Source organism: Haliotis rubra, unplaced genomic scaffold (genome assembly GCF_003918875.1).
Source record: "Haliotis rubra isolate DU_JTF1 unplaced genomic scaffold, ASM391887v1 Scf676, whole genome shotgun sequence".
NCBI lineage: Eukaryota > Metazoa > Mollusca > Gastropoda > Lepetellida > Haliotidae > Haliotis > Haliotis rubra.
The window spans coordinates 484,403-492,603 of NW_025767386.1; the positions used below are offsets into that span (position 1 = coordinate 484,403).

Here is an 8,201-nt window from a genome sequence, read left to right on the forward strand (position 1 = left end):
AGTGATGATTCGAGGGGTTTTGGTGAAATACACAATCATTCATAACTGATATTCCAGTGTTTTCCTAAACTATCATGCAAAATCTTTGTGCATCCCGTGAAAGATATACCCCTCCTCCCGTATAGAAAAAGTAGTATCGCAAATAAGACGACAGATCATTGAAATCATCTTTTATCACTTCCCATTGTTCTGTCAAATAAACTATGTTGAGTATCGTTATCATGTTTGAGATTTGCCTCAGACAATGGACTATCTTTTATTGATAACATATTGCAGGAGGACTTCTAAGACGTACATTTGGTATCAGATTCCATTATCCTTGGTTATTTTTATTCAAAACTGTTATTCCGTACAGAACAGTGGTGTCGCATACAGAATAGATAGATATTCTTTATTTCCTCCAGTGAATGAAGATACAATGTGATATGATATATTTACATGCAGATCAGAAACAGGGGAATACAGATGGTTACAAACAGTTTACAAAGAAATGTTTCCAGTTGTTAACAGTTGTACATACATTGGTCATACATTCAAGCCATACATTATCATCAAGGCATAGACAATATTCCGTTGGAAGTCCTCCGAGTAAGAAACATAGAATCAATTCTTCATCATTGTTCCAAAGGCTAGAAAACGTATTTACATCTACTATGTCAATAATTGATTCGATAAGAAGATCTCTCTGACGGCTTGTCAGTTCGCAGTGCATAAAAACATGTTTGACAATATCGTAGGCAAATGTGCCACATATACACTCTTTTGATTGGATACGCAGAGTACTAATTTGCACCAAGTTTGCAATACAGTGAAATAGATCAGGTCGTAGGATCGACATTTGCCATAATCTATGTATATTCTGGTCTCGCACTGAATAGTATCTATGTTGATTTTCCCTTGACGTTAACTCTTTACATATATGGATATTTTCAGCATCATGAATTGTTTTCGTAACATGGACATTCCATTGTGCTTTATTAGGAAAGCTGGCAGACACAATGTATGTATTTACATAATCTGTCAGGTCGTATTTATATGTTAATAGTAGCATATGGTAGATAGGGGATTTTGTACTTTTAGCTTCTCTTTCATAACATGAGTCAAGTAAGAATTGACTAAGTTTAAAGTTTAAGACATTCTAGAATACAAAGTTTAAATTACCTCTACATAATTTGCCAAGGAACATAAGACAACGTTTTTCTATGTATGCTTGGACTGACAGTAAATTTAAACAGTCTCAAAAGTGCGACAACTGTCGAAGAACATTTAGAGAGCCCCTGGATGTGTTTACAGAAGAAAGATTGAGCTCTTTCAAGTATTTCATACTCTTTAGATGTTAGTTTACACCATAATTCACAAGCAAACAGGGCACATGGTAACATAACTCTGTTCCAGACTCCACAAGCAGACATGGGGTTTAGACCACCAAAGAACAAACCATTGCAGCGATTTGTGTTGACTAACATTCTAAGTTTATCACATGATTTTTGAGTACGCACTAAAGTTGAAGATGCAGTGGTTATGTACAAGCCAGCATACACAACAAGATCTTTTTGAGTTATAATCTTCTCCCCAATGTAAAATGATGGACATGTATGTTTTTGGGTATTACCAAACAATAAGAATACACTTTTATCGGCATTATATTTAAGATACCATTTACAAGAGTACTCAAAACACACATTTAGTGCACACTGTAGGCCATCTATGGCTCCACTTACAATAGTTGTGTCATCTGCTAATAAGATACCTGGCACATTACCCCATGGAAGACTTAAACCGTGTTGTAATGATTCTAGTGCGTATAATAGGTCATTAATATACAATGAAAATAACCAAGCTGACAAAACACAGCCTTGACCAACACCTTGTTTTACAGGAAATTGAGCAGATGCAACTCCCCCTATTTTAACACAAGACTGCATTGAAGTATATTTAGTACGTAAGATACGCCACAGTTTACCATTTATACCAAAGTGATGGAGTTTATAAAATAATCCATTAAGCCATATTCTATCAAAGGCCTTCTCGTTGTCTAGAAAGACACAATACACTGGTGAGTTTCTTTCCCTGTAATAAGCTATACTTTCTAACAGTGTTAATGCAGCTGTTTCAGCGCCAGCACCTTTACGGAATCCAAATTGATACTTGTGCGGGAAAGGTTTACTGTGGCAACACCAATTTTCTATTCTTTCTGAGATGACTCTTTCGAATAATTTGCTGAAAATAGGAGTTAAAGTTATTCCCGGTAATTTGAAGGGTCGCATGTGCTTTTACCTTTTCCTTTGTGTATGGGAAGTATGGTACCAACATTAAAACCACAAGGTAGATATTCATAATGAACAATAGCATTGTAAAGTGCTACTAGGTGATTAATAACAGATCTACCGGCGTACTTTAAGTGTTCATTAACAATACCATCAGGTCCAGGTGATTTGCCGTTCTTAAGTCGCCGAATAGTGCATAACAGTTCATCAAACGTAAAAGGACACTGAAGCAGTGTAGAAGCATCATCACAGTCATCATGAGTATTATCAAGTTGAGATACAAAGTTATTTACATAATCAGTAAGATCTAAATCAAAATTAACATCTGTACATGGTAGAGATAGGTCTCTGAAATATTTAGCAAATAGGTCACATATACCTTCCTGAGTATTACAAGATGTGTTTTCGTAAGTGAGAACTTGAGTGTATTCTTTTTTTACGTTTGTATATTTTGGTAGCTTTAAAGTACTCTTGTATACCTAGTTCAGAAGCCTCATAAATTCTTTTGAATTTAAGATCATCCTCATGTTTCTTTGATTGACGATGTCGTTTTCGGAAAATACGTTTTGCTTCTTTATATGCAATGTAGTAACTATTCTCTTTATCATGGATTTTACCATCACGGATCCATTCATTACGACAATTTCTCATTGTATTATGTAGATCTTTCAAATTATCTTTTTTCCAATATGGTTTCAAGTTTGCTTGGTAACGAGAGGAAGGGATACTTATATTTGCTGCAGAATGGAGAGATTGGGTTACATATGCATAATGAGCTTCGATGTATTCTTCTGGAGATGTATACTGGGAGCATTCGAATTCAACATTTCTAAAATAGTTTTCAGTTTCATACCGATACAATGAGAGATCTACTTGATTGGATTTTCGCCAATTTAGATGTATACCACCAGTATAGCTGTATGTAGGAGTTTCACTACGAAACACCGTGAGGATAGGAAAATGGTCGGATACAGCATAGCTTATGTTATTGTCAACAGCATAACCCAGTACCCTATTTCTGAGATCACAGTCTATGAAGACGTAGTCAATCAAACTTCTTTGTGTTTTACACTTGTTGGAATAAGTAAAAAACATTACTATCATCCAGAGGTATAACAGATACAAGGTTTCGTTCTGTTAGAACCCTATTTAGATACCTAGCTCTACGCTTTGAGTCAACACAGTGTCTTATGTCAGCATTAAAATCGCCAACTAATATTGTCTCTGCTTCTTGAGCGCACTTGTCATATAGATCAAAGGTATTATACAGTTCTTCACAATACCGAGAATCAAGCACGTTTGTGGACGGAAGTCGGGTGCCAATTATAAATGTTGTGCTCCCGTTAATAGTCACCTTTGCACCAAGCATGTTGTCACTCTCTGATACGTAGAGCGCAGAGCTGTTTAATGTTTTCCGGATAAACAGAGCAACACCACCTGCTCCTCTATGTGACGAATGGTCAGTTCTACACTTATAGTATACACTAAAAGAGTCATGTAGATCGAGCAGTGTTGATATTTCAGACTTATTCATCCAATGTTCGTTAATGAATAGAGCATCACAGCCATCGAGCTTTGTTTTGAGATGGGGCAAACAGTTACTAGCACCCCGTACATTCCACGTTATTACACTGAAAGCTGCCATGAGAATATACACAACTCCACACCACGCCCTACTTGTGTGCTTCATTGTCTTGGCTTTTCAGAAATGTCGTCAGTGTACCTATCGCTGTTTGGAATCCAGTCCCTACAGTTTACGTTTTCGGGCCAGAAGCACTCGTCGTCATATATAATATCCGCACATCGTCTTGACACTGTTATTCTGATGGTGTATGTTGGATTACGTCCCCCTTCCCAATGTTTCATCAGCCTGGTATTGGAGACGTTAACGCCACGTTCTTTGGCATATTCACAGATGGCGTCTTTAACGACTTCGTAAGGTTCATCAGCACGAACATAACTCAGTACAAATCGTTTGTTTCTATTTCTGGATACTCCTGAGAAACACTTTTTCCAGTGGTTAGTTAAAGTTACGTTTCTTCTGTCTGTTGATTGGTTTCGTCTCGTGTGTGAGGAGTACTGGTTGTTAGTGACGTAATCTACTGTACCAGTGTCCACAGGAGGGGTTGATATCATAGCTTGTCTGGGTCTCCGCTGTGACGTCATCATTGAATGGCTGGGGTGTGCTGACAGGGCTTGATTGACTATCCCTGGGCTCCATTGTCGTCTTGCTTGGCGTGGTTACATCAGTGCTTGTATCCTTGAGGGCCTCTGAATACAGTAGCTTGTGCCTTGTACTTACGCAATCCATTTTGCCCTCAACTGCTCGTACGCACTTTTCAATGGAGTTGAGCTTTGAATTTAGGCTATCTTTTGTGTCTTTCAGTTCTAAGTCTTTCTGCTTTTATCTGATTGCGTAATTTCACAACTTCTGACTTGAGAGTTTTTCACTATGGCAAAGAGAAGTTATCTCTTCTTTACAACACTTGACCTCGTCAGATTTTCTATCATAGGCTTCAATCAGCTGCATCATGTCTCTATCATATTTTTCCTCAAAGGTTTCTAATTGTTTACATACAGACTCAAACTTCTTATCATATCTTCATGAATACACATCATCTTAGATAGCATTTGCGAGGCAATATCTTTATCCATATCACTTAATTCATGTTGAACTTTGGGCTGGACCGACTTAGCCCTGCTCAGAACTTCAGTCTGTATAACATGTGACTGTATAGCTCCCTTGTAGAACTTATACAGTAGATACACGTCAGATGCATACTTTTCTGCAATTGACTTTGACTGGCCATTTCTTTTCACCCTCTTCACAAGAGTTCCCTCCGGAAAATCCCGACACTCAGTTTTAGCAATATCATATATAGCTTGTCTGATATGGTTCAAACCTTCATCATCATCGACATATGAATCGACCAGCTTTTGTTCACACGTTTTCCTGTCATTACCACCTATAATATCATTAAGTTCATTCAAAATATTATAATCCAGTGGATCAGGGTTCTGTGTTTGATAATACTGTGAAGAGTTCATGTCGGCCATGGTTAGCTCACGTATAAAGGGAAAAGTTGTATTTACCTCAGGCAATAAGTCCATCCATATCGTAATCCATGAATATTATAATCCACAAGTGTAGAATTACATTCTGTAGACACAGAGTCATGTAGGTCGTCGAGTTCAAATTCGTGATTACATCATATAGAGCTCTTAAAAGCACGTCCGTTCACCTCGACACCCCATTAACTGTCACACAGTGTTAACGTGCTGTATATGTGTATCGTTCAACAGGTTGTCTCTCTGGATGGTATGGTCGGCTGTGTATCTCTGTCACACAGTGTTAACGTGCTGTATATGTGTATCGTTCAACAGGTTGTCCCTCTGGGTGGTATGGTCGGCTGTGTATCTCTGTCACACAGTGTTAACGTGCTGTATCTGTGTATCGTTCAACAGGCTGTCCCTCTGGGTGGTATGGTCGGATGTGCACCCGAGAATATGTTTTATGGAAAACTTAGACATTTAAGGTAGATTGTTTATAGAATTTAACACTATGCTGGATGTCTCAAACCCGCAGCCATTTTGTTTTGTCACAAAAATCCCGTTGCGCATCTTTATATCCATTCAATATTTTTGCATTGGACATACGATTACTGTAAATGTGCTTTGTATAAAAACGACATTGCTTTGTGTGCAGAAACCTGTATGTAAAATCTATATTTAAACAACTCAGTTTCCCCTCCACTGATTTGCCTGGTCCAGACACCCCCACCCCAACCCCATAAAAGAAACAAAAACAACACAAAATAAACAAAGAAAGAAGAAAAAAAACATTCGTACATTTGGAGCTGGCTAATCTGTACTATAACAGCTAAACGTGTTGCTGGCAAAACCGTTCAGTTCTTGTCTGGTAAAACGGTCCAATGACATTAGCTCCACCATGATTGTGTTGATGAAGTTTGGGTACCGTAAAATATCATTACAAACTGTTGCGACATACTGGAATAATGACGGGTTTGGCGTTAAACAACCTCCTAACGAACACAATAACATGTCCCAGTCATGAGAACTTCATGGTGGTTTTGTGCGTTACCATTGCAGATGATAGGTTTTGCCTAACAATAACAAAGCTGAGAAATGAATTTATTGATACATATTTTGGATGTTGTTTTGGAATTACTTGTGTGTTAAATTCGTCAAGCATATACCATTCTATTTTATATTGATGCACAGAAAAACGTGATTCAAACACGTGAGTTTTATAAACAGATACGTTACTTTCCAAATCAGATACGTTACTGGCAGAATGACTAGAAAACATATATTTATCATTTCTATTTAATCTGCAAACATCCATGCTAAACTACAAGTCAAAGAGCACCCAGTTAGCAAGGAAGGAACTGTGATGACCATCATATGTTGTTAATTGCCTATATTCGTCAGAGTCCCCAAGCAAATATCAACAAATCTTCTTCCTGTGTACTGGTAACGTGACTCAGTAAACCGTATTCAATATCTTAATTTAGTCACGAGAGAAGATTGTTGTGGACATTGTTCAGATTAGTTGGTAATCATGGAAATGCATAACATCTGAAATATAGGACTTTCAAAACATGTGCTACAAATGTCCTAGATACTTCTAAGGGCGGGTAGTTCACCTTTGAACAAGGTTACAATATGCAGCTTTGATTGCTGTTTTGGGAGTATATATGTAACTGTGAATAGTTTATATATGCCGATGAGAGGGAGAATATGTAAAAAATATTAGTGGTTATCGATACTTAACACAATAAAAGTAACTCTTACTAATTCATTCGTTTATGTGACATGTTAGAAGAAATACTTTCAAATATAAATGCCCCAATGCCTTAGGTTTTATCAAGCAAATGTATGGCATGTGCAGTTCTGAAAGAAAACACTAGGAGTACCTTGACTATGGCTAAGACTGCATAGACTTGAGGCTGCATAATCCCCAGACTATCTAACGTATTAGCTATCGCATGAGAAGATTTCTCATCTTGTGTCCATATGTTTGATATGACAGTATTTTATATGTATGAGAACATTTCAACTAATCGCACCTTTCAAGAATTCGGTACCTTAGAGAGTTATGCATGAATTCATCTTAAAAATAAACCTTTGTTAAAGGGATACGCTGTTATGAAAATACCATTCTAGATGATTCGTTTGAGTCAATTAACAATGGGTAATATATTAAACAAAACAAAAATCCCACTGAGTTTTTGTACCATTCGATATTTTGATACATTATGAAAACTGCGTTGCTTTATATGCCGAAACCTTGATGTAAAATATATATTATGCTACGCGACAAACGGGATCGGTTGGTCAGGCTCGCTGACTTGGTCGAAACATGTCGTCGTATCTTAATTGAGTAAATCGATGCTCATGGTGTTGATCACTGGTATGCCCGGCCTAGACATGACTGTAAACAGACCGTCACCATACAGCTGAAACATTGCTGAGAGCGGCGTTAAACAACAAACAAACAAACATTCGTATTAATGGTGCTTGTGAAACCGTACTATAACAGTCAAACGTGCTACTGGCACAAAACGTCCTGTTCCTGTCGAGTAATACGGCCAAGTAAATATAGATCCACAAATAGTGGCAAATTGTGGGTACTGTACTCTACCTAATCACCACAGTGTTGGAAACATAACTGAAAATATCATAAAAGATTAGATATGTTTGTAAAAGTTAATTAAGATGTTTTAAGCCAAAATATTGACATTGGATCTCGGTGCTCATGGTCTTGATCACTGGATTGCCTGGTCCAGACTCGATTATTTACAGACTTTACACAGTGGAATAATGCTGAGTCTGGCGATAAACAATCAACAAACAAACACAATGCTAAGTCTTTCTTTGTACATGTTCCGAAAAAATGCTTCAGCCGTAGAC

At 37.5% G+C, this 8,201-nt stretch overlaps 1 long non-coding RNA gene across 1 annotated transcript; it reads right to left on the reverse strand.

The window, feature by feature from the left end:
• Positions 1 to 377: 377 nt before the first annotated feature.
• On the reverse strand, positions 378 to 1,219 carry LOC124257844. The gene is made up of 2 exons (XR_006893386.1): positions 1,162 to 1,219; positions 378 to 1,115 (listed from the first exon to the last, which is right to left on the reverse strand). It is a non-coding gene; the product is annotated as an uncharacterized LOC124257844 (long non-coding RNA).
• Between the last annotated feature and the right edge of the window lie 6,982 nt (positions 1,220 to 8,201).